This window comes from Pinus tabuliformis, chromosome 2_1 (genome assembly GCF_031772625.1).
Source record: "Pinus tabuliformis cultivar Carrire ecotype Pingquan chromosome 2_1, CPIR1, whole genome shotgun sequence".
Taxonomy (NCBI): Eukaryota; Viridiplantae; Streptophyta; class Pinopsida; order Pinales; family Pinaceae; genus Pinus; species Pinus tabuliformis.
The window spans coordinates 152106482-152132237 of NC_142299.1; the positions used below are offsets into that span (position 1 = coordinate 152106482).

The 25756-nt window shown below is 36.8% G+C and overlaps 2 pseudogenes across 1 annotated transcript; both read left to right on the forward strand.

Annotated features, from left to right (window-relative positions):
* The first annotated feature begins 1785 nt into the window (after nucleotides 1-1785).
* Nucleotides 1786-2467, forward strand: LOC149199194 (malate dehydrogenase 1, mitochondrial pseudogene; annotated as a pseudogene).
* A 5913-nt stretch (nucleotides 2468-8380) lies between these two features.
* On the forward strand, nucleotides 8381-21581 carry LOC149199195 (uncharacterized; annotated as a pseudogene). Its single transcript, XR_016253755.1, has 13 exons — nucleotides 8381-8760; nucleotides 13187-13333; nucleotides 13506-13808; nucleotides 14238-14424; nucleotides 14513-14633; nucleotides 15033-15199; nucleotides 15560-15623; nucleotides 15781-15908; nucleotides 18970-19159; nucleotides 19997-20165; nucleotides 20527-20588; nucleotides 20745-20872; nucleotides 21507-21581. The product of XR_016253755.1 is annotated as an uncharacterized LOC149199195 (transcript).
* The last annotated feature ends 4175 nt before the right edge of the window (nucleotides 21582-25756 follow it).

The following is a 25756-nucleotide window of genomic DNA, read 5'->3' on the forward strand; positions in this document are numbered from 1 at the left end:
CCATCGTGGACCATTATCAACGTCTCGTTCTTGAGGTCATGTAGTGAGCTATCGCTTACATCAAAGGGCAAGTTCGTTGGGCTAGAAGATACGTGCCAAATCATCATGTGGAGCGAGAAACACAAGATTATATGCATGATAACAGAAACTCCACCAGGGCGAGGGCCTCTGCTTAAGAATATTAACCTGTAATGGCATACTGAGACACTCATGGGCCGGGTACTTACTGACAGGGTTGACACCTAACAAGAGCTCCTTATTTGATGTTAGAACTCCTGGACAGAATGAACAACATGGAGAACATGTTGAATGACATGGATGACAACCTCAACCAAATTCTATCTACTACCCAGGCTCCAGCAACCACAGAGATGAATCTGACCCTCGAGCTCATACTTAACACCCTGTAGAATGACAACTCAAGTGCAACTCTAGGAAAAATGATAACTCTCTCTATATCGTCTCTATTCTTCTACTTGTTTCAGAATGTATTTTGGTCTCTTAGTTTATGTAATTTTGTCTATGTATATCCTTGTTTTTGGTTTAAATTCCCAGACTCTCAGGTCAGAAAGAATGCGAGCAATATGAAAATTGTGTTTATGTGCTATTGCTTTGACCTCCCTAACGATAGACCAAACCAATCCATCTATGTTATAATCACGTTTTTTCTCGCAGTAATATAATCTAAATCCTCTAATCTTACAAAAATATGTCATTATTAGCTCAAGGCTGAACTCTTATGGGATTAATACCCTTACTTACCGGATTTTATTTTAAAATACTCGTTTATCTAACTTACTTGCTACATTAACCCAACTACCTTGTTATTTACTGCGCTAAGCGCATGAAATAACTCCATTCTTTCAAACAATTCTATCTCTTTATTTATCCTGTAAACTATTTATAACAACATTCTTTAACCCTACCTTATACCTTTATAAAAAGATTTAATTATCATTATAAATCTCCATCAACAATTATATTTTTATAATATCTTTCCTCAATGATCTTATTACCTTGAAATAAAAATTAAAAACTATCCTAATCCCTAAATATAAACCTTTCCCTTTCCCTAGAATGGAAAATGGTCCTTCACACTCTTATAACCCCTAAAAACATATTCTTTTAAAATATATAGCTATCTCAATTATCACTCCCTTTTAAAAAACACCCTAACATCATATTCACCACTTTTAAAGATTCTCTGCAAAGATTCACCACTTTCGAGGATTCCTTGGGATTGGACTATTCGACATACATAACAAACAACTAAAATGGTCCAATATCAATCAAAATATCCACAATATGACATATTCCATAAATAACTAACACCCCTGAAAAAAAACACTTTCCTTTTAAACACACCGAGATTTGCAATGTTTAAATACATTGTAAACTAGTCTGACCCCTAACCAGAGTTTGATAAAAGTCTCCTAATATTATTAAATTTATTTAAAAAAAATAAAATAAAAAATATCTCTATTTTATAATAACTTAATTAACATTTGACCAACTGAAAATTTCGATCACATGATGTTCCATTCCCGAACCTCGTCCCCCCAAAAGAGGGATTTCTATCACGAGTTGTCTGATTGTCAATAACTAAGAATTTCGCAATAAAATAGATTAAACCAAAGCCCTGCATAGTACCGTGAGGCTTTAAAATCCCTTTTAACAAAGTCGTATCCACACATCTCCATTGATTCAGCCTTTAAGCTCTGGAATCTCCCCCTTCTTCTTCATCTGCCTTCAGCTTGCATTCTTTCAGTGTTACCAGCGGCAAAAATGAGTTTTGCAATGCGACGATTGGTGGGATCTGCACTGAAGAATGTATCATCTTCTTCTTTCAAAACTAATGTTATGCCGAGAAGGTTTTATTCGAGTGGTGGAAGTCCGCCACGCAAGGTTGTTGTGTTGGGAGCTGCTGGGGGTATCGGGCAGCCATTGGCTCTTCTGATGAAACTCAATCCTCTGGTGTCAAAGTTGGCACTCTATGATATCACTGGCACTCCAGGTGTGACTACAGATGTTGGCCACATCAACAACCGTGCTGAGGTGGGTTCCTCTTTTCCTACCGCGTTTTTTTCGTTCTCTATATGCTGGATCTGTTCTCTCTGCGAACGATAGAGATGTTTTGATTTTAGTTTCAAGGGATCTCCATTGGGATCGATCGTACGATGACCCACTTGGTAGGATCTACTTTTCGTTAGTGTTTTACCTGTTATTAGTTCTTTGATTTTACGTTTCTGATATTGTCCATGGTCAGATAATTTATTTATTTTGGTAAGCGCCTATTTTTTTAAAGGAACCAGGCCTTATACCAGGCTTAGACTCCACTGCTATAACCTGTCAAGGTCTCTGGGATTCTTCGAATGTGGAATTTATTCTTTTGGCCACATTTTTGCAGGAAATATGCCTTCTGGGGCTTTTGAACGTGGGTTTGAGCCCTGAAAGCGCAATGATTTAATTTCTTAAACACAACCCAATTCACGTTAATGGTCAACTCAATTCACTTTCATGGTCAGTTTGTAAATGTGTTTGTGCATATTTTGATTGATGAAAAAAAGCACCTAGATATTTATTTCGTGGAAATCCATGGCTGCATCATGTGCACCTACTCGATTAGGGTTTTTAATTTTATGGATCTAGGTGACATTTGGCCCAACAATCCATTGAAGCAACGCCCATCGCATTGTCATTCTAAAACGATTGTATTGTACACCGTGAATATTGGATTTGACTATACCTGACATTCTTTGGTCCATTTCAAAAGAGGCAGATATTGAGGGCTACATTATTATTATTTTTGATTGTTTTCTTGTTGGAAAATGTCTTTCTGTTAACATAGTGGGTTTTGCCCTCATTGTAGATGCTACAAACATAGAATCTCTATTCCACCAATTTCATGCAGGATTTGCACCTGACCTTGTCTGTTGAATCTCAATATGGTAGTTAACTCCGATGGTGAGATAATTCCGCAACATACTTCTAAGAGGGCACTGAAAGTGCTATGATTTAACTACTTGACTACAATCTGCCTGACATTTATGGCTAGATTGAAATTTGGGTTGTGCTTATTATTATTATTAGCAGTAGTAGTATTTGTTATTGATAGGAGAAGGTTGAAATTGAGGTTGGGCTCACTATTATTGTTTTTGTTTGGTCAAGGCCTTTTGACTGGCGTGGGTGAAACACCTTAATTGCATCTATTCATCAAAGTCACGCATGACTTGCAGGTGGGCTCATCTGTGCAAACCTCAATAGCACAGGGGTCATCATTAACAGCACCTCTGCATTATCATTGAACTGGTGTTTATCACGTTGACCCGACTTCATATTTTGGAATGACATGGGCAGCCGCATTATCATGGGAATATGCCTCCTGGGTTTTGAACCTGGGTCATCCTCATGACAAGCACCCTACAACTTGCCACTAAACCATAGCCTAATGGACGAGGTAGTTCATATTTTTTTGATGAAAAGTGTTGAGCCTCAGACCTGCACTTCTTTTCACATCCTCTCAGCCTCCTTTTCCATTCATTTCCTTCCTTTGTCACTCATTTCCTCCATCAAATTGCTTAAATCATTGTATTTTAGGACTTTTACATGGTTTATTAATTATGCTAATGACTGTGTTGTTGGATTAGAATTTTGGTTCAAGACCTGCACTTTCCGCATCTCACACAGGGTTTCCGCAGCTGATCCCGGTTTCCATAGCCAATCCCGGATTCCGCAGCTGTTTTATTAAACGGCATGATCCAGGTGTCCTCCGGTCAGAAGAGCCACATGGGCAAGTGCGTGGAACCAAGGACATGGTGTGTGTCCTTCCAGCTCAGCCAAACCAGTCATAAACACCCATGGTCAACGAGGGGGCAACTACAGTCAACAAAGGTCATTGGCGGTGGCACGGCTCTGCGTGTTTGGTTTTAGAGCACGTGAAGCACAACTGGCCTCTTCCTCATCCACGAAGATGATGGGGAACACAAATCCAACAAGAGATTTAATGCCCACCACGACTGTTGCCTAAATCCGTGGACTGTACTAGATTACGTGTTTTTCACACAGCTGATAGAATAGCGTAGTTTGTGTTAAGTTAGTTTTGTTTTCTCTGCTATAAATAAAGCGTCTCTGAACGCTGATTAGCTAGCTGCTGATATGTAATTTTGAACCCCACTGTACTTTCCATTTTGCTACGTAATATATGAGAAGACTGTTCTCCATTTGAGCGTGTAATTGATCTTTTGAGCTGGCTGGAGTAGGCAGAGGGCCCCTGTTTACTTAAGGCCTGTACAGTGCTTTTCATTTCTTGAATTTATTCTTATCAGTTTATGTATAATAGTTGTACAGAATTCTTTTGATTGCTATGTTTTGATCATGTACAATAGCTGTATATAACTTTGAATTCTGCTCATTTATATTTCTGCACTTTTCCATGACTGATCAGTGTGTTTTTGCAGATTTCTTAGGTGCCCGGGACAGTTTCTTTTCTTTCTTTTTTACAGCTAGTGGCATTTGTGATCGTCTTATCTAGACTGCTGATCTTTATTTTTTATTTCCATTAGTATCATTGCTTTAGTTTGCACTTTATTTTCTGCTCATAGCTTATCAAGTTGTTTATCTTTTAATGGCTCTTTTTATCATATTCAACTAATTTTTCGTGGAGCCAGAACACCAATTAGTGCAGCTTGGTTTATTTTGTTTTAAGACTCACATTGCTAACTTGCTCATAACTCTTTCTTATATGATCAATCCAGCTGAAGGCAGAAAAAAAATACTTGGATGCAACAAAATAACAAATGGATTAGTAAATGGGGTATTTGCTTGAACGCATGTCCCATAAACAACAAAGAGATAAAAGCTTTTGTTATGGAAAAGTTACACAAGCGTACTTGAGATAAGGAGTTAGGAAGAAAGAAAAGGTACTATATTGAAGTGTTTAATCCCACTCATAGTTGTCAACCAAAAGCATACATAGAGGCCAATATCTATTGGAGAGCCAAAATTCTTATTGCTCAGTTAAGCACTGATTCTCATCAACTCCGTTGTGAAATAGGGCGTTGGAAAAGGCCAAAATAAGTGTGTGAGGAAAGAGTATGCATTTTTTGTTCTTCCGGAAAAGTGGAAATAGAAACACACTTCATTTTAGAATGCGAGGCCTTCAAAGACAACATGGAAAATTATGCAGATATGCTTGCAACTAGACCTTGGGATATTCTATTTAGCGAGGGGTTTGTCGAGAAGCTAGGAGCATTTATTTTGAAGCTTCAAAGAAAAAGGCCGAATACATCAAGCAGATGAAGAAACAATTTGTCCTATAGGCTATTTTTAGCCTTGTGGACGTTAAAATAATTTCTTCTTCTTCTTCTATACATACAAACGTTTTTATGAATAAATTTCATTATTAACATTTTTCATATATTTACAAATGTTTTTATAAATACTTTTCTTTTATTTTTTTATTTAAATTTTTTATTAATTAGAAAAATTGCATTTTCTTAAATTTATAGTGGGTGGACTGTAGAGGTCATCATTTGATGTTTTGAGCCATTTTAATACAATTAAAGATTCAATGCGATTTTTCCGGAAAATCTAAGCATTATATCATGAATCACAGAAGCATAAAATCTGAGATAATAATTATTAATTAATAATAATTAAATTAGTTTAGATTTATTTTAACTAATTAAGCCAGTTTAAATCTATTTTAATTTTGGATCTATTAAGCGTTGGGAGGGATAAAATCTCTTTTCACTCGAAAAGAGATTTTCACCTCAAGAGATTTGATCCCTCTCGGCACTTGGTAGATTCAGAGTCAAGATGGATTTAAGCTGACTAATATGATGAAGAGGTTTCAAACTTGTCATCAAGAAAAAGTATAGAAATTTGTTATTGGTACGTTGTTAATATTAGTTGTTGTGGTGATAACGATGTACGCAACTTTGATAACATTTTAATTATTCTCACACCTCTCCTTCCATAATATAATCATTAGCATTTGCTTAACCTGAAGAATAAATAAGATCATTGTTATTATTTATTTAAAGTTTTTACAACTCTATTTTCATGGTGGATAAAATGTTTAGTTATCATTTTTATTTGGTTTTAATTTTCATAAAGGAACATCGTTATGTAGTGATAAGGTTTGAAGAGTAGGCACTCTATGAGATAAAGTTTACTCTAATGAGGTTCAGATGTTTTGACTCTTGTTAAGTCATAAGTTATTAGTATATGTGGGTTGTGAGTTGTTGGATATAATATTGGTGTTATAGTGGTGGCCTTAAAATTTGATTGTGGGCCTTGTCGATATTCCTCCACCAAGTTACATATTCACCATGGTTAAAAAACACACACATATACACACATTTCTTATTTGGGTTTAAATTGCTCATAAGATTTGTTTTTTTAATTGTATTAGGAGAATTAATAGAGATGTCGTCTATCATTGAGGCCAAAAGTTGGACGTGTTGCTCCTATACTCCTATGCCCAACACAATCATCCATAAACCATGCTAGGTGGGCTAACCGAGCTTTGAACTTGGGCGAGGCCCTAACATTAAATTCCCAATAAGATTATGGCCCATTATGCTAAGGCTATAAGGGTAGGTGATCCCCATGAGTGAGACTGTCAACTCATGTGTGTCTTGACCCTTGTTAAGTCATAAGTTGAGGAGAATCAATAGACCTATTGCCTGTTAATTAGGAGGCATGGAGTCGTGCTAAAAGCCCTGCCCCTATACTCTCGATCCTAATGCAATCGCCCACAAACCACATTAGATAAACTAACTGAATTTTGAACATGAATGGGGTCCCAATATTAATCAACAAATACTTTTCAGTGTGGAATGTACACCTTTCAACTGTATACATTTACTTAATAATGACAATCAACTCAATTTAAACATACATTTCATTTGTCCATAGGGTCTTAGTTAGACAATGATTGAGTGCGTTGTTAAGGCACTCCTAGATGTTAAGTCATTGACTCAATTCCCCACCCTATTGAAGTGTTATTCTTAGACATAACCATGATGTAACCTCATCGATGCCAAACTTAAAAAAAAAAAAAAAAAAACGTACACTTCATCCATATAATTCCTGCTAATTACCCATCCACATATATATGAATGAATGAAATTTTAACGTCCACAAGACTAGATATAGTCTATGGGACCACTAGCTTCCTTGCTTTTTCCTTTTGCAATTCAGTCATCTTATTATTCAAATTAATGATGAGCTGACCCAACCTTCTAACAGTCCCCTCACTGAAAAGACAATGCTAAGGAACCGATGTTAACATACTGTTGTAACTGTCTCTGATGTCTTTGAAAGCATCACATTCCAAAATGAAATGTTTTTCCGATTCCACTGCCCCATAAGTGCAAAAAGTACACACCCACTCTTCCCAAACTTCTTTAGGTCTCTTTTCCACTGATCCGTTTTGCATCGTAATTGATGCGAGTTAGTTCTTAATTGAGCAATAAGAATCTTTGCTCTCCATGTAATGCTAACTCTGATGTACTCTTTTTGTTGGAGGTCACACGCGGGGTTGAATTCTTGATCATAGTACTTCTTCTTTCTACCCAACTCTTTTCCCCATATATACTTACAAAACTTCTCCATAACATAACTCTTTAAATCCTTACTATTTGTGGGACATGCATTGAGGTAAATATTCCATTTTTGCATCCATTTGTTGTTTTGTCTCATCCATGATTTCTTTCTTTCACTCATTCCTTCATTGAAGATAACTTTAGGCCATCTACCTTCTCCCATTTGCTCAATTCTTTGAAGATACCTTATGAGATGCACCATAGCAATTGCTTCGATGGAAGTTGCTCCTGTTTCACTCAACATTATCTCATAAGAAACCGAATTTTTTATTTTAAACTTGCTCATGATCAAGCGTTTTTGGATTTTCTCAATTTGATTCCATTTTGAGACAGGGATGTTGCTAGCCCACAATTCACACCCATAAAATATCACTAGACAAACTAAGAGCCCAAAAAGCACTTTAATTGTTTTCCAATCTCATAACTCTGCTTTTCTACATCTGTTTTAAAGAGCATATAATGCTTTCCACCCTCCTAAAATTCTCTTCTTTATGTAGTGCTCCCAATTAAACTTGTCGTTGAAATCCATCCCTAGATACTTGTATTCATTTACTTCTTCAAGAATATTGCCTTCACAACACAAACAAATCATAATATTGAATTAAAACTTCTGTGATCTATATCAAATTTTTAAACAATATTTTCAGTGATAATGACATCAAAATTAATTTATCTACAAATAAATTTATGAATTTTGATGTAATTATGACCAAAAACAATGCTCAAATCATAATATCTTGAATTCCACAACGTAAACGAATGATAGAATAGCCCAAGAAAAACGTTTGACTCATCTTGAATTTCATAACTTCAACAAAATTAATAGCGGAAAGAAATGTTGACGAACCCCGTCGCTTCAAAATCAATCGCGACCACAGCATAAAACTTGTTCCTGAAGGTTTCATCGCGATTAGAAGAAACAAAAGAAAAATTACAAATCACATAAAAACAGGGAGATTCGGAAGACGGTTTTCACATTGTTGTTGGCACCATTGGAAAATTGAGCCAGGGTTCGAACAAGGGTTTGTAGGTTTCTCATCTCTTTAAGAGTCGTTTTATACCAGACTTTGCCAATTTAAACAGCAGATCTCTGGAGCTTTCAGGCACGGAATTGTCCCAGCAACTTGTGCTCTGCCTAATGAAAAATGAGGTAACATAGATTTTGGTCGTAATTGAAAGATTTATTTTCACAATTTTGAAGGAATAATATCCTATTTTGTGTCTTAGTTCTGGGAATTTCTACTGTTGCTATGAATATTCTATCAATGTAGTTTTCGGGATGAATAATTTGAGCTCCGTTGACAAGTTTTCGGTTGTTTTCTCTGTCTGCGGATTTAATGCCTTATTTCGTTGTCTAGCTGGTCGAAAGCCTTAAATTTGGTGGCATCACATGTTAACCTGTAGCTTTTTTCCAAGGGAAAAGAGCGCGTAATTTATATTCATAAAATGAAAAAAATTACATGTTGTAGATGCTTGTAAGCATATGCAGATAGCTGTCCATGAGAATGACTGATACAATAAAAAGAAAAATAAATAAAAAATACCGCAAGCCTATACTTTTCTACCCTTTTTCTTCTCCACCCTACGCCAACCCTGAGAGTCAGGAGAGGGAACAATGATAGCCTGCATGGACTCCAGAGTGTTCACTGGTGGATCCTTGTCGGATTCAGAGCCTTCAGATCCATAAGATCTTTTGATGCCACTTACATCCAGCGGAGGATTTTGCTGCATTTGATTATGGGGTGCTTCCATATGAGGGACTGGAGTATTATCATTTTGTGTACCCTTCTGTTCCATATTTGTATCAGGTTCCTCTTGGTTTACTGCCTGTTCTGACAGTATGTCCTCTCGGTTCCGTATGCTGCCACCCATTGGGCTTTTTTTTTCTGTTCTTGTTTCCTTTAGGATTCTTTTTGACCAGGGGACAAGAATATTGGAGGTGTCCTGTTTGCCTGCAACTGCGGCATCTGAATGCGGTGTTTTCATAGTCAAGGGGCTGAATCCGCTGAGTGTTGTTGAAGTTTAGAGAAATATGATCAGGCAACCCCTGACTCAGGTCCACTTGACTCAGGTCCACTTCAACGCAAATTCTGGGGAAGGAGAAGATTCCTCTGCTAACTCTGTCCTCATCCACTTTTAGGAATTTCCCTAAGGTATTCCCAATGGCAGTTAAAACTAAATGATGCCAGAAGTGTAATGGGAGATTATGAAGCCTCACCCATACAGGCATTGTTGAGATTTTCATAGTGTTTGCATCAAAATCAGCGAACCAAGGGGTAACAAAAAGACCAGCATTACCCCAAAACCAAGGCCCCTCAATGATGATACTATCCCTTTCTTCTTCTGTATGGAAGCTAACTATGAAGAAACCTTTTGAACATAGATGTATATCGCAGTCTGGTGTCCAATTGGAGTAAATCCACTGATGTAAAGCATCGGATTTTGGCCAGAATCCATTGAATCTACATATTACAGCAGTTTTAGTGAGGTCAGAGTGTAGTTCTGTTACCTCTGGCATTGTAACTTGGAGCATTGGGGATTCCAGTTTTTGATCTACTATATATGGACCTGGTTGCTCTGTTGGTATCACTGGTTTGTTCTGCATTTTTTCTTTTCCCTTGACTGCATCACGGAAGGAAGCTGGCGTCTTTGATCCGGATCCGTTGCATCCACCGCGCAGCCTTAGGTTAAGAAATATGGTTGTATCTTGACAGATCCCATATTCCTGAAGAGTAAGATGGTCCTGTAGGCTACGACCTGCACAAATCAGGTTCTGGTGATTTGAGGGTATTCCAAGTTGATGTTGTATTTCTTTTTTAAGCTCTTGTATGTTTGATCCCATACTGAGTCTCATGCAACGGTGGCTGCCCCCAGTTGATTTTATAAAGATTTGGATCCTATTTTCATCCTGGCAGTATGGTTCAGCCACTTTGTGGGAGAGCTTCTGTGGATTGGATGTGTTCTGTATAATATCCATCGCTCCCCTGTGTTTTTTATTTTGTCCGCCCCCTAGGGTCACCAGATCTTGTTTATTCGAGTCATTTTTGGCATACCCTGTCTCAGCTCCCCGCTCTAAGGAAGCCTCTGTGGTCAGCCCCCTTACTATTTTACTGGGTTTCCTCTGTCCAGATGATAGCCAAGATGTCGTCCGGCCCACCTCGCTTTTCCCCTCACACGCCTGCTTGAGTGAGGACGCAGCCGAGCCAGGCCAAAACATATACCGAACAGTCCGAGCTGACAGTTTTGTTCTGGGCGGGCAGAAGAACCAAGCATCCGCCTCTCTGCTCCGAGACTGTGGGTTAATGCGAGACAGAGGGCTCCGGAGGATAATGATCCGGCCGAGAAACCCAACATCACGCTGGTAAAAATGAGGAAGGAAAAACCCAAAATGTGGAAGCGGATATTTTAAACTTACCTCAGCCGGCCGAGGATAACAGTTCAGCTTATAGGGCACAACCGGCCAGCACAAGTCCTCTTTCAAACTATCGAGGTCCTTTGGAAGGGGCTCTGCGAACAGGAGGGAGAATGGCGCCATCGATGCAGAGCTCTGCTGAAAGGGTTCCCGCTCCAATTTCTTTCTCAGAACTAGCCAAAAAATTCTTATATCATGTTAACCTGTAGCTGCTAGAACCGGGTTGTTATAATATTATAAATCTTCTCGTTTTTTTGTTTTTTTTTTGGTTTTTTATGTTTTCGGTTTCACAGTGGATTTACTCAAATTTCATGCTTTAGTTCGAGCCTATTTGTGAAGAGTTCCTTCTATACAGTTATTACTCTGTTAAATATTGCTTATCCAAGCTTTCTGGCAAGGTTATAATTACAATTTTACAACTATATTCACTTGGTTTATCAGAGGATCTACTATTCCAGTGCCCATCTGGAAGCAAATTGACACATGCCCCCTTATAGGAAGTTGCACTGTGTCCAAGTAATGATTAGCGATGTTATTCTGTTACACGATCTAAATTACATGGATTTCCATTCCGAGCAATGATGTTGTGGGTACAATCAAGCTCACAAAGGGATAATTTATAGTCAGAAATATTGCATAATTTCAATAACATTAATATGGCATTCAAAGCAAGGTTTCTTTGCAGAGCCATATTCAAATAATTCAGAGAAAGGTCAATAGGTCTTCAATCGAAAGTCTCACAAAGTTTTGAATCCCCAAGGATTCGTTCCTCGTGGGTTGTCTCACCTTTGCTACTGAGCCATATCATATGGTTAGGGCTAAGTGCAAGTCGTGGGCGACTTCGGTGGAATAGATGCCCCACCTGTAACATCTCCCCCGAAGATTCTCTTGAATGTTGTCAGCCAGCAACATTTTGTTATAATACTCCAAAAACGAGAAAGGGCATGAACTCAGAGAGGCCTCTTTTTCATCCTTTCGAAAAAATAGACTGAGAACAAATTTGTTCTAAACTACACTAAATTTAGAGTTTTAATTTAGAGCGAATTATTAACAGTGAGGCTGTCCATGATACAATAATCTGTATCCATCACTACACAAAATAATCTTTATTCCTTTCTATGCAGAATATAGTAGTCGAGGCCTTCTGGTACATACAAGATCAAAGAGGAAAAGCAAAAATAAGCTCCCAATATATCTTTAACTAATATCCTCAATTGTAGATTGATCGATAACAATGGACCAAAGAAGTTTTGTAGAACACACAGTGGAGGAAGATCTCAGAGTTTTGTTTTTATTGTTCTCTTACCCATATGATACTCTGTTTATAAATTCATGGTAGGTTTCCTGAGCATGAAATTATTGCCCTGCCAGTGTTATAAGTATTGGGTTATTCAATCATTTTTTGCTTTCAAGTTTCCTCTTTCTTTCAGGTAATATATTCTGGGGAAACCTCTTGGCGCTTCCACTCACTTTGAGGATGGTACTCAGGGTAAACCCTGGATTCTTCAAGGCATAAAGCCAGGCCAACAACCCATAAATAGATAATATATATCTCATCAGCAATCAGCTCACTAAGAGCAACATGTCACAAATCTGGATTTGAACAATGTGGGGAGTAACAACTTTTTCTCCCAACCACTCAAGCTACACCCAATCGACTTGTTTTTAAGTTTCTATGGCAGCTTCATCCATTTCAGTAATTTATGTATAAATTTTCACTTTTCTGTTCTTGATTTAAATTGGGATAGGTTTATTCTGTCATTTCGAAAAATCTGCAAGTGTAAACGGACAGCAGGTATTCAGGATTTTGGATATCCTTGGTTGCTTAGTTTTTGAAGTGTTAACTTTTAAAGCGTTTTCAGAAATATTCGCTTGATACGATTAGATGAACTAGCTCCTTCTTGGCCGTTGCTTTATTTGTTTGTCTATGCACTAAAATTAAAATACCCTTCAGTGATGTATATGATATTTTTGATATCTTTTGTTGGTTACGCCAGGATTCTGCTAAGTTCTTTTAGATCATGTTTATGCTTCATTTACTTTAGATTCTATTATAATATATTAATGCCCATTCTTGTCTGTTGCTTCTCCTCTATAGTTACAGTTGAGAATTACAATAACGCAATCTTAATTTAAATAAGAGTATTGCTGATTTGTTAATCAGGAATCTTCTCCTAGACCAATGAGGAGAGACAACGCCAGGCCATAATTTGGCAATACGTTCGACATAGTTTGCAGTACATTACCAGTTCCGTCGATTCCAGAATTTATATTGTTGGTTGCCTTTCACCAGTTGGCCTTTTCTACTCTGGTAATTCTTGAAATATTTGGTGCAACATTGGCTTTCATGTTGTATATGATCTACGACTTTTGAAATATGCCATGTAGATTCCTTCGGAAGAAATTTTATGGTTGAGCCTCTGTTCTAACAGGGGTTCCAGATTTTTATCCACTAAAGATCTTCTGGGTTTTGGTGTTTTCAGTTGACAAAATCAAGAACTAACTCCCAAAGGCAATTGCATGGTTTGATTCTGGGACAGTAGTTCTCCAACTCCATCAGAACTGAACACTAAATATAACCACAAAAGTCAAAAGTCATGGCACAGCAATCCTTAATATACAGTTTTGTGGCCAGGGGAACATTGTACTTGCAGAGCATACATCATTTTCGGGGAATTTTAGTATTATTGCTGTCCAGTGCCTGCAAAAGCTGCCCTCAAACAGCAACAAGTTCACATACACATGCGATAACCACACATTCAATTACCTCGTGGATGATGGATTTGGTATATAACTTCCCATGCGTATTTCAAAATTATTTTTATGAGAAGCATTATTTTGCACATTGTGTTTTGGTTTTATCTGTTGATCTTTGTATCGAGAATGTATCATGCATGGGAGGAGTGGATGCATTGTATAACGTAGTGTATTTGCATTATGATTGTATCGTACATGCTGATAGGTAGCTGCTTCACATCACCTATCTTATGGTAGCAGTCAAATTGCTGCGCAGAGGTGGGCCCCTTGTCCCACAAACAAGGGGTTTCAATGTTTCATACACCAATTTGGTGTCTGGCTTAGTTTTTTCGTTTGTGCATAGTTTATGATATATACACAGTAACTTCTATGTTGTCTTCTGGTTAGTTCTGATTGTCTCGGTAGTGAGAAAGGTTTATAATTATTAATTTCTGATGAAGTGCCATTGTATTTTGCAGTGTTTCTTGTTGTTGCAGATGAAGCTGCAGGAAGGCAGGTGCCTTTTCTTTTCTTGGAGAGAGTAAAGGAAGATTTTAAGCGGCGGTATGGAGGAAGGGCTGAGACAAGCATGGCGCACAGCCTTGATAAGGACTACGGGTATGAAGACAAATTTAGTGTTGCGTACAACCTTGACAGGGAATTCGGGTATGGATAAACGGTTTAACGTGTGCATCATTTTTACTGTTTTTTCATCTTTATGTAACCTCTTTTGGTTTCTCTAACGCAATTGCAGGCCAATACTGAGAGACCACATGCAATATTGCATGGACCATCCAGAGGAACTAAGCAAGTTTTTTAAAATAAAGGCTCAGGTTTCAGAAGTGAAAGGAATTATGATGGACAATATTGAGAAGGTATGGATAATTGGAACCCTGAGCAAAATGGCAAACTGTTATTTGTCAGTGATAAACAAAACTGTTAGTATATCAATAGCTCTAGCTTATGATTCTGAAATATGGGTCCCATGTTGCTCTTGATCCTGCATCATCTTATTCCCTCCCTCATCCAATTCCCGCCCATGCAACGTGTAACATAGGGCCTCCACTATATGCTATTAGCCTATTTTCCAATTTGGTTTCTTTGATTACATTAGAATCTAGTATATTGTTACATATTATATAGATAGAGATATGGAGAGGGGGGAGAGTGTACTGGATAATGTTTTCCTTCTATCAGGAATGGTATATTTGGATTCAATAAATCATCTAGAATTGGTTTTTATGGCATTGTTGAGGACTTGATATCCATGGCAGGCAATTGTAAATATCATCAGCAATCCTGTAAATTCTACTGTACCAATAGCTGCTGAGGTTTTTAAGAAGGCAGGGACCTATAATGAAGAGAAACTCTTTGGTGTTACTACTCTTGATGTTGTCCACGCAAAGACGTTCTATGCTTCAAAAGCAGGAGTTCCTGTTGAAGATATTTAAAATTCTGGCTTGTTATGCTTAGCTACTCTCAAATATTTAGTATTCTGTAAAATATTTTTATTTTTTATAATTTAATCATGAAATATGCATCCTGGGCAAACATGCCAGGCACTTTCCTCGTTTCAAGGATGGTATCATAGGGCTCAAGGCCATCAGAAATATAGTCAGCTCAAGATGTCACTTGAGGGAATTGAACCCGGGTGGGAAGGATAACAGTCTTTGCACACAACCATCTGGGCTAGACCCAATACATGATATGCTGCAGGATCTTACCAACATCATGCTTTTTTTAACATTAGATACAATTCTCAGTTTTATGTTTGTTGTTGATGTCATCCTATGTTGTCTGCAGAAGTTGATGTTCCTGTTGTAGGTGGACATGCGGGTGTTACAATTCTTCCACTTTTTTCACATGTATATGACTTTGTTGGATCCTCATCTTGAGTTTGTTCTTTACTCTTGGATATTAGAAGATTAATTTATCAAAGATAAAATGAGATCATAATTACCTACCCTTCAATACAGTTAAAAAGGGAACTAACACTTTTTTGTTTTGATAATTTTTTTTTAGGCAACACCAAAGCCAAACTCTGTATTGTCTGAGGAGGACATTAAAGCCTTGACAAAGCGCACACAGGATGGAGGAACTGAAGTTGTTGAAGCAAAAGCAGGGAAAGGTTCAGCCACACTGTCTATGGCGTAAGTTTATGTTTTGGTCCTCTATAGTGGCTAATATGCATTCATATCTTTTGAATGTTTTTTTATTCTTATGTGACTGTCTAGAGTGCTGAATTTTTCATCTTGATGCAGTAGTTGGAGTCAGATAATATTATCATGGTGTGTGCTTCATGATTTCATGCTTGGCATGCAACATGATTTCATGCTTGATAAGTACCTAATCTGAGATTCACTGTCAGTGAGAATATGGCATGAAGGAGCTTCTTTCTCTTTATCTGAATCTTGTACTTCATACATTTGCATGTCTCAAATCTTTTGCCTTAAGCTTAGGTACTTATCCTACATGAAATCATGTAGCATGCATGTCTCAAATCTTTTCCCTTAGGCTTTCTCATTTGTGTGAAACTCAGCGGGTGCTTTTAACCTGTGAGGTTTGACCGATGGATTGTTGCCTTTCATTTACCTTAGTTTGATTGAAATGTTCAGAGTTAATCTAGATTCTGCATACAAAGATCCTTCCCTAAGAAAAGCCATGAGTCTCTTCAAGGATGTTATTCCTTCTTAAACATAAGATATGTCAAATGGATCCCGCAAAAGTTGTGTGCTTGATGATGGGTAAATCTGGGTATGAGATTTACAAATTTGCACTTACATGTATGCCTGTGGTTGCAATTCACAGATAGGCGCATAGCATCCATTCATTACCTCATCTTGAGCATTTGAGCATGGTTCATGCAAAAAACATTGCTGGTCAGTTAAATCCATTAGTTGAAAACTTGGAAGTGAAGAGTAGTGTTGTAGTCTTCTCTATGTTGATGAATGCTTTGTGAGACTTCAAAATGTTTAGACATGCAATTCCTTTTTCATCTTGCTCCTGTGTTCTCAAATTTTTTTTTTCTACTGTTTTTTAAGGCCAAATATAAACCATGGGATATATATTTTTCCTACCGTGTTTGTTTCGTTCTCTGTATGCTGGATCTGTTCTCTCTGCGAACGATAGAGATGTTTTGATTTTAGTTTCAAGGGATCTCCATTGGGATCGACCGTACGACGACCCACTTGGTAGGATCTACTTTTCGTTAGTGTTTTACCTGTTATTAGTTCTTTGATTTTACGTTTCTGATATTGTCCATGGTCAGATAATTTATTTATTTTGGTAAGCGCCTATTTTTTTAAAGGAACCAGGCCTTATACCAGGCTTAGACTCCACTGCTATAACCTGTCAAGGTCTCTGGGATTCTTCGAATGTGGAATTTATTCTTTTGGCCACATTTTTGCAGGAAATATGCCTTCCGGGGCTTTTGAACGTGGGTTTGAGCCCTGAAAGCGCAATGATTTAATTTCTTAAACACAACCCAATTCACGTTAATGGTCAACTCAATTCACTTTCATGGTCAGTTTGTAAATGTGTTTGTGCATATTTTGATTGATGAAAAAAATCACCTAGATATTTATTTCGTGGAAATCCATGGCTGCATCATGTGCACCTACTCAATTAGGGTTTTTAATTTTATGGATCTAGGTGACATTTGGCCCAACAATCCATTGAAGCAACGGCCATCGCATTGTCATTCTAAAACGATTGTATTGTACACCGTGAATATTGGATTTGACTATACCTGACATTCTTTGGGCCATTTCAAAAGAGGCAGATATTGAGGGCTACATTATTATTATTTTTGATTGTTTTCTTGTTGGCAAATGTCTTTCTGTTAACATAGTGGGTTTTGCCCTCATTGTAGATGCTACAAACATAGAATCTCTATTCCACCAATTTCATGCAGGATTTGCACCTGATCTTGTCTGTTGAATCTCAATATGGTAGTTAACTCCAATGGTGAGATAATGCCGCAACATACTTCTAAGAGGGCACTGAAAGTGCTATGATTTAACTACTTGACTACAATCTGCCTGACATTTATGGCTAGATTGAAATTTGGGCTGTGCTTATTATTATTATTAGCAGTAGTAGTATTTTCTATTGATAGGAGAAGGTTGAAATTGAGGTTGGGCTCACTATTATTGTTTTTGTTTGGCCAAGGCCTTTTGACTGGCGTGGGTGAAACACCTTAATTGCATCTATTCATCAAAGTCACGCATGACTTGCAGGTGGGCTCATCTGTGCAAACCTCAATAGCACAGGGGTCATCATTAACAGCACCTCTGCATTATCATTGAACTGGTGTTTATCACGTTAACCCGACTTCATATTTTGGAATGACATGGGCAGCCGCATTATCATGGGAATATGCCTCCTGGGTTTTGAACCTGGGTCATCCTCATGACAAGCACCCTACAACTTGCCACTAAACCACAGCCCAGTGGACGAGGTAGTTCATATTTTTTTGATGAAAAGTGCATCTATATTTTTAGCAGAATCCACCGCTGGATCATATGCCTCTGCTTAATAGGACTTTTTGATCTGATGGATCTAAGTCATACTTGGCCTAATTACTACTTAGAAGTTAGAATAGTCTCATTGCATTGTCAATTTGTTATTTTGTGAGGATTGAATTGATGACCCTCTGCATATTGGATTTGCCTCTATATCCAACCTTTTTGGGGTCGTTTAGATTTGCCTCTTTATCCATGAGTAGATTAAATCAAAATAGTCTTCGCAGCGTAAATTAAACTAAGGTTGAATAAACTCCCTAAATTGGCTTGTGAGATGCTAATTATTTATCACAGCATCACTTTTATACCTGGATTGGATAAGACTATACCCTGATTGAAATGTCGTATACCTGGATTGGACAATATTATACCTTGATTGAAACGTGGGTTGGTATAGGTCTTCAATCTCCTACGAGCATAATCATTGCTTTTGGTGCTCTATCTCCTCGGTAAAAGCCAAAAGGTGGATTTTACTATAGAATACAAATAATCCTATTCTTGTTCACTATGAGGAGGACATACCATTGCTTGGGTCATGGAACAAGGATAACAAGTTTTACTTCTTTTGGAACTTTGCGATAATAATTTCTTTTCTTATTTTTTGATCTACATATTTATCATTTAATTTGGTACTGCCATATTGATTTTATCATGCTTGTGTCACGACCTTGTCAGTAATTCACAGCAGTGTGACCTGGGTGCAGGTTGCAGGATATATGGGAGAGGAACAACTTGGCACGGCATTGGAGAATGCAGATGTTGTGATCATTCCTGCTGGTGTGCCTCGAAAACCTGGCATGACCCGTGATGATCTCTTCAACATCAATGCAGGGATTGTTAAATCTCTTTGCTCTGCAATTGCAAAATACTGCCCAGAGGTAAGTTGTCATGATTTATGATCTGCTTTGAAGTTTTTGTTTTCATGCGATTTTCTTATTGACTATTTCATAGGAATAAGCATGACGTTCATTGTAAGTTGCTTTGTCGAAGGCTTTGTATGTTTGAGATCTATAGAGATGGCAATATATACAAATAAATATTTGCAAGAATCTTTAAGCAAGTTGTTGATCTAGATTTACATACTGTTCTTGTATATAATCAATTCTACTAGAGAGGTTAACGAAGCTTGAAGACTTCTTTGAGTCAAACAAATAGGTGATTGACTCATTATTGACTCTTTATTTAGACAAATTGCAGCTAACTTTTACCCATAAGAAGGAAATACTAATTGAAATGAACTTAAGAGTAATTAGCTGTGTAGTCCAATGCAAGTTTGCAGCCACTGTTAAAGCCCTGTTATTCTTGTTTCTCCTCTTGTAGTTAGTAACTTAGCTTTTGGACTTTTGAGAAAATTGGCATATGAATATCAATATAAAAAATATCCTTGGTCTTCTATTTAACTGTGAACAAATCCACTTGATCACGAGGTATCCTCTATGACATTATATATTACATACAATTAGTATGTACTACCATTAGTGTGGCAAGTTAATAGATAAAGAAGTATGTTTCACAATTATTTGTTTTGTTCATGTACTGGTGTGTGTGCACAGTATGTATAGTATATTGTTACATATTATATAGATAGAGATATGGAGAGGGGGGAGAGTGTACTGGATAATGTTTTCCTTCTATCAGGAATGGTATATTTGGATTCAAGAAATCATCTAGAATTGGTTTTTATGGCATTGCTGAGGACTTGATATCCATGGCAGGCAATTGTAAATATCATCAACAATCCTGTAAATTCTACTGTACCAATAGCTGCTGAGGTTTTTAAGAAGGCAAGGACCTATAATGAAAAGAAACTCTTTGGTGTTACTACTCTTGATGTTGTCCGCGCAAAGACGTTCTATGCTTCAAAAGCAGGAGTTCCTGTTGAAGGTATTTAAAATTCTGGCTTGTTATGCTTAGCTACTCTCAAATATTTAGTATTCTGTAAAATATTTCTATTTTTTATAATTTAATCATGAAATATGCATCCTGGGCAAACATGCCAAGCACTTCTCCTCATTTCAAGGATGGTATCATAGGGCTCAAGGCCATCAGAAATATAGTCAGCTCAAGATGTCACTTGAGGGAATTGAACCCGGGTGGGAAGGATAACAGTCTTTGCACACAACCATCTGGGCTAGACCCAATACATGACATGCTGCAGGATCTTACCAACATCATGCTTTTTTTAACATTAGATACAATTCTCAGTTTTATGTTTGTTGTTGATGTCATCCTATGCTGTCTGCAGAAGTTGATGTTCCTGTTGTAGGTGGACATGCGGGTGTTACAATTCTTCCACTTTTTTCACATGTATATGACTTTGTTGGATCCTCATCTTGAGTTTGTTCTTTACTCTTGGATATTAGAAGATTAATTTATCAAAGATAAAATGAGATCATAATTACCTACCCTTCAATACAGTTAAAAAGGGAACTAACACTTTTTTGTTTTGATAATTTTTTTTAGGCAACACCAAAGCCAAACTCTGTATTGTCTGAGGAGGACATTAAAGCCTTGACAAAGCGCACACAGGTTGGAGGAATTGAAGTTGTTGAAGCAAAAGCAGGGAAAGGTTCAGCCACACTGTCTATGGCGTAAGTTTATGTTTTGGTCCTCTATAGTGGCTAATATGCATTCATATCTTTTGAATGTTTTTTTATTCTTATGTGACTGTCTAGAGTGCTGAATTTTTCATCTTGATGCAGTAGTTGGAGTCAGATAATCTTATCATGGTGTGTGCTTCATGATTTCATGCTTGATAAGTACCTAATCTGAGATTCACTGTCAGTGAGAATATGGCATGAAGGAGCTTCTTTCTCTTTATCTGAATCTTGTACTTCATACATTTGCATGTCTCAAATCTTTTGCCTTAAGCTTAGGTACTTATCCTACATGAAATCATTTAGCATGCATGTCTCAAATCTTTTCCCTTAGGCTTTCTTATTTGTGTGAAACTCAGCGGGTGCTTTTAACCTGTGAGGTTTGACCGATGGATTTTTGCCTTTCATTTACCTTAGTTTGATTGAAATGTTCAGAGTTAATCTAGATTCTGCATGCAAAGATCCTTCCCTAAGAAAAGCCATGAGTCTCTTCAAGGATGTTATTCCTTCTTAAACATAAGATATGTCAAATGGATCCCGCAAAAGTTGTGTGCTTGATGATGGGTAAATCTGGGTATGAGATTTACAAATTTGCACTTACATGTATGCCTGTGGTTGCAATTCACAGATAGGCGCATAGCATCCATTCATTACCTCATCTTGAGCATTTGAGCATGGTTCATGCAAAAAACATTGCTGGTCAGTTAAATCCATTAGTTGAAAACTTGGAAGTGAAGAGTAGTGTTGTAGTCTTCTCTATGTTGATGAATGCTTTTTGAGACTTCAAAATGTTTAGACATGCAATTCCTTTTTCATCTTGCTCCTGTGTTCTCAAATTTTTTTTTCTACTGTTTTTTAAGGCCAAATATAAACCATGGGATATATATTTTTACCCTGAAGACCTCCAAATCATTTGGAAAAGGAGGTGCTGCAGCAAAAGAGATGGGTTGAATTTGTTGTTTGGATGGACTCTATGGTATGTAATCTTAGTTGGATTTCCATTATACTTTTAAACCATATTTTCATTTTATTTTTTAGTACTATTAGATATTGTATCTTACCTCATTTTATGGTTAACATTGTATAACAAAAACATGCGTTGTGTTATGTAATTAATACTAACATGTAATATTGATTTTTTTTGTCAGAATGCTATAGGTAATGATTGCCAAGACGATGATCCAAATTATGTTCAACATATATCAGGAGATGATGAGGATGAGGATGAGGATGATGGTGGTGAAGGAGGAGATGATGATGATAGTTGCGGTGTTGGTGATGATGTGGATCAGAGTAATGAGGATGGTCAAGATGATCATGAGGATGATCTTGGTGGTGGTAGCTAGGCATGCACATGCATTGTTTTTTATGAAGAAATTATTGTGTAGAATGACATTGTTATGTTTAGATGGGTGTTGTGAATTTACCCTATATCAATGAGACATTTTGATTTTGTAATCATACGATGAGTTTGATTTATGTATGTTGTTAATTTATCGTAGAATAACGATATTCATGAAATATTTTGATTTGTTAATCATATTTGAATTTTAGTTGTTTTGATTAAAAATAATACTGATTTTATTAGTATTATGTTGCTATTTTATACATGTTTTGAAAATTGTTAATGACACATTGTTTTTTTTTTGGATGGATGTTGTCAATTTCTCTTAAATTTCTTTACAAATGATTTTGAATTGTGATATCTGCTTTAATGATATTTAGAAACTATCATATATTTCACTATGAATCTATAAAGGGGTCATATATGTAAAGAAAAATATACTCTATATAAGAAGTCAAATGCGGATGTAACCATGGATGCAAAATTGAAAGTAAAATTGGATGTTAAACTAGGACTTAATACAAAATGCAAACAATTGACATACAAAGTGTTTTAAATTAGAAGTGAAAAATTGTGCAATAGTTGACACAAAGAAGGGAACAAAACATGGCATACAAAAGGATATCAAATTGGGCAAAAACAAGGACAAATAAATGGGCACCAAATTAGATGCAAAAAAAGACAACAACTAGATGTAAAATAAGATGCAAAGTTGAGCGTTAAAAAGAAACAAAAAACGTTACAAATTAATATGCCAAATGATGATGCAAATAATGGTGTAAATTTGGGATGCAAACTTGGGTGCAAAAAAGGAAAAAAAAAAAAAGATGTAAGAAAAGACATAAAACAAGATGCAAAATGGGGCCGAAAAAAGGTGAAACCAAGGATGCCATATTGGATGTAAAAAATGATTCCTAATCACATGCAAATTTAGGCTCGAACTCAGACACAAAATTATATGCAAATGTGGACACAAAATGCGGCAAAAAAAGATGCAAATTTGGATGGTGAAAACGATGTAAAACTAGACACCAAAAAAATGCAAAATTGGATGAAAAAGTCGGTGTAAATAATAGTGCAAAATTGGACACAAGTAGACACAAAAAAATGGTGCAAAAAAGGGCATAAAATAGCTTAAAATTGGATGCAAAACTTGGTGCAAAAACAAATACAAAAGTAGATGTAAAAAATGGCTCTAAATTGAATGTACCATTAGACACAAAATAAGATGCAAAGGTGGACACAACACATGACTCAACATAAGATGCAAATATAAATGCAAATTTCGATGCTCAAAATGATGTAACATTAGATGCAAGAGATGGTGTTAAAAATGATGCAAAATTGGATGAAACAAATGACGCAAAATATGGTGCAAAATGAGATGGGAAAAATGGAGACAAATCAAACGTAAATGTGGATGTAAAAAATGGTCCAAAAAAAGATGCAAAAATGGGCACAAAAATGGATGCAAAATTTGGTGCTAAATCAATTCAACACATGGTGCAAAGATAGGCACCAAAGCTGGTGCAAAAATAGAAGCAAAAACTAGTGTAAGACTAGATACAAAACCTGGCGTAAGACTAGATGCAAAAACTGACACAAAATGGATGCATAAAAAGACGTTAAATTGGATTCAAAATACAGTGTAAACTTGATGCAAATGATGGTGCAAAAATGGAAGCAAAAAATGACACAAAATAGGAAGCAAAAGAGAATGAAAAATAGATGCAAAAAATGACACAAAACTAGAAGCAAAACCTGTCATAAAATAAGATGCAAATCTTGGTTCAAAATTTGACGCAAAAAATGATGCATAGTTTGGTGTAAAAAATGATGCAAAATCTAGCGTGAAAAAGGATGCAAAATCAGGTGCAAAAAAGGATGCTTTAAAAATTGTACAATAGAGCCAGATTTAGCGCCAGGTTGCTCATCACAATTACAAATAAAATGCACTAAAATCTGGTGCTAAATCTGGCGCAAATCGTTGGTTTTGTTGTAGTGATAGAAACACTTTTCCATTGATGGGAAGGAACAGGAGGTGGAGTATACAATCCTAAATTTCTATTGCTAGGCTTACTTGTAACACATAAAGAACATCCTCCTACATATCATGATACACTTTCATTCATTCAAGGCTGATAACAATACCTTTGTAATTGTGACATCGTCTTGCCTACACCGAAATGGCCAACAATAAGATAAGTATGCACTTCCCTTATGATGTTGACTCTTTCACCCTGTGGAATGCATAGCTTGCCAAGATGATACTGTTAGGTCCCTATAATACTAGTGATTCCCCCATTACTATTGTCATTGTATCCCTTATTGTTATTGTTGTGCCCCTGTTGTCCCCATATTGTTATTATTGTGCCCCATAGAAGCCCACTATTGTTATTTTTGTGCCCTTATATTATTATTGTTAGGTTGACTTTGGTTATATTGTGACCCCTTAGACTCCTATATATAGAAAGGAGGTTTTGTCATTTGAATCATCCAAGAATTGTTCATTTTTGTAATGTAAAGGAGGTTGCCCTTTCGAAGAGGCTGAAATTTAAGGCGTTGATCTATCTTTTCTATCTTTTGTGAGCTGGTTTCACAACATTTGGTATCGGAGCTTGGATTCAAGGGTTTCACTGCTCCAAACAGGTAATCGTGGAATTTTCGCTATAACTTTTGTTCTGCGATGTTTTAGAAGAGAAAACAAAAAGCCATTTGATCCGAAATCACTCTAAACCTTGGGTCTGAATTTCAGATCTTGTCTCACTACATTTTCGGAGATATGATCCAAGGAAGTTAGGGTTTTTGCAGGATCTCGAATTATATCTCAAACAGGTGACCTGGGGAAAATCGTCATAATTTCGTTTCTGACATCAGATTGAAATTTCGTAAAAATTTATAGAAATAGGATGGGCTGTAGTTTTTGTATATCAATTTCAGATCCTAAGGTTAAAAAAATCACACGTGGCACTTCGTACAAGCTCGCTCTAATGAACGAATCTATAATCAGGTCATCGTGGGATATTTGGCATAACTCTTCATTGGAGAATCCAATCTTGGTCGGACTCGCAGGGTTAGAAAGAGTACTCAGAGGGTTATTGCAAGAAGAAATCTCAGACCTTCAAGATCCAAAATTACATATATACATCAGATTCAATATCGATCTCCTACAGAGTGAAAAAATGTGTGTAGTTTTTTTTAATTTTTTGCATAAGTTTGGTTTGAAAGATTAGTTTGAAGGAGTTCAAAGGGCATGGTGAAGAATTATTATCAGTAATTGATTCCTCGATGCAAGAAAATTGAAACACCTAGTAAGAAACCTGAAATCTTTAGAATGTGTTATCTCTTAGATTGACCTCAGGCTGAAGGAAGGCTATTCTAGGGTAACCACAAACTACGCTTAACCTAGTAGCTAGCCCTACTAGGTCGGGAGAGGGATCTCTCCTTATGGATCTCGGTTAAGATGACTTGATCATGAACAATATTTTATGCTAGGTGTAGTAGCTCAAAAGTTTTGATAGATTTTGTTGGTG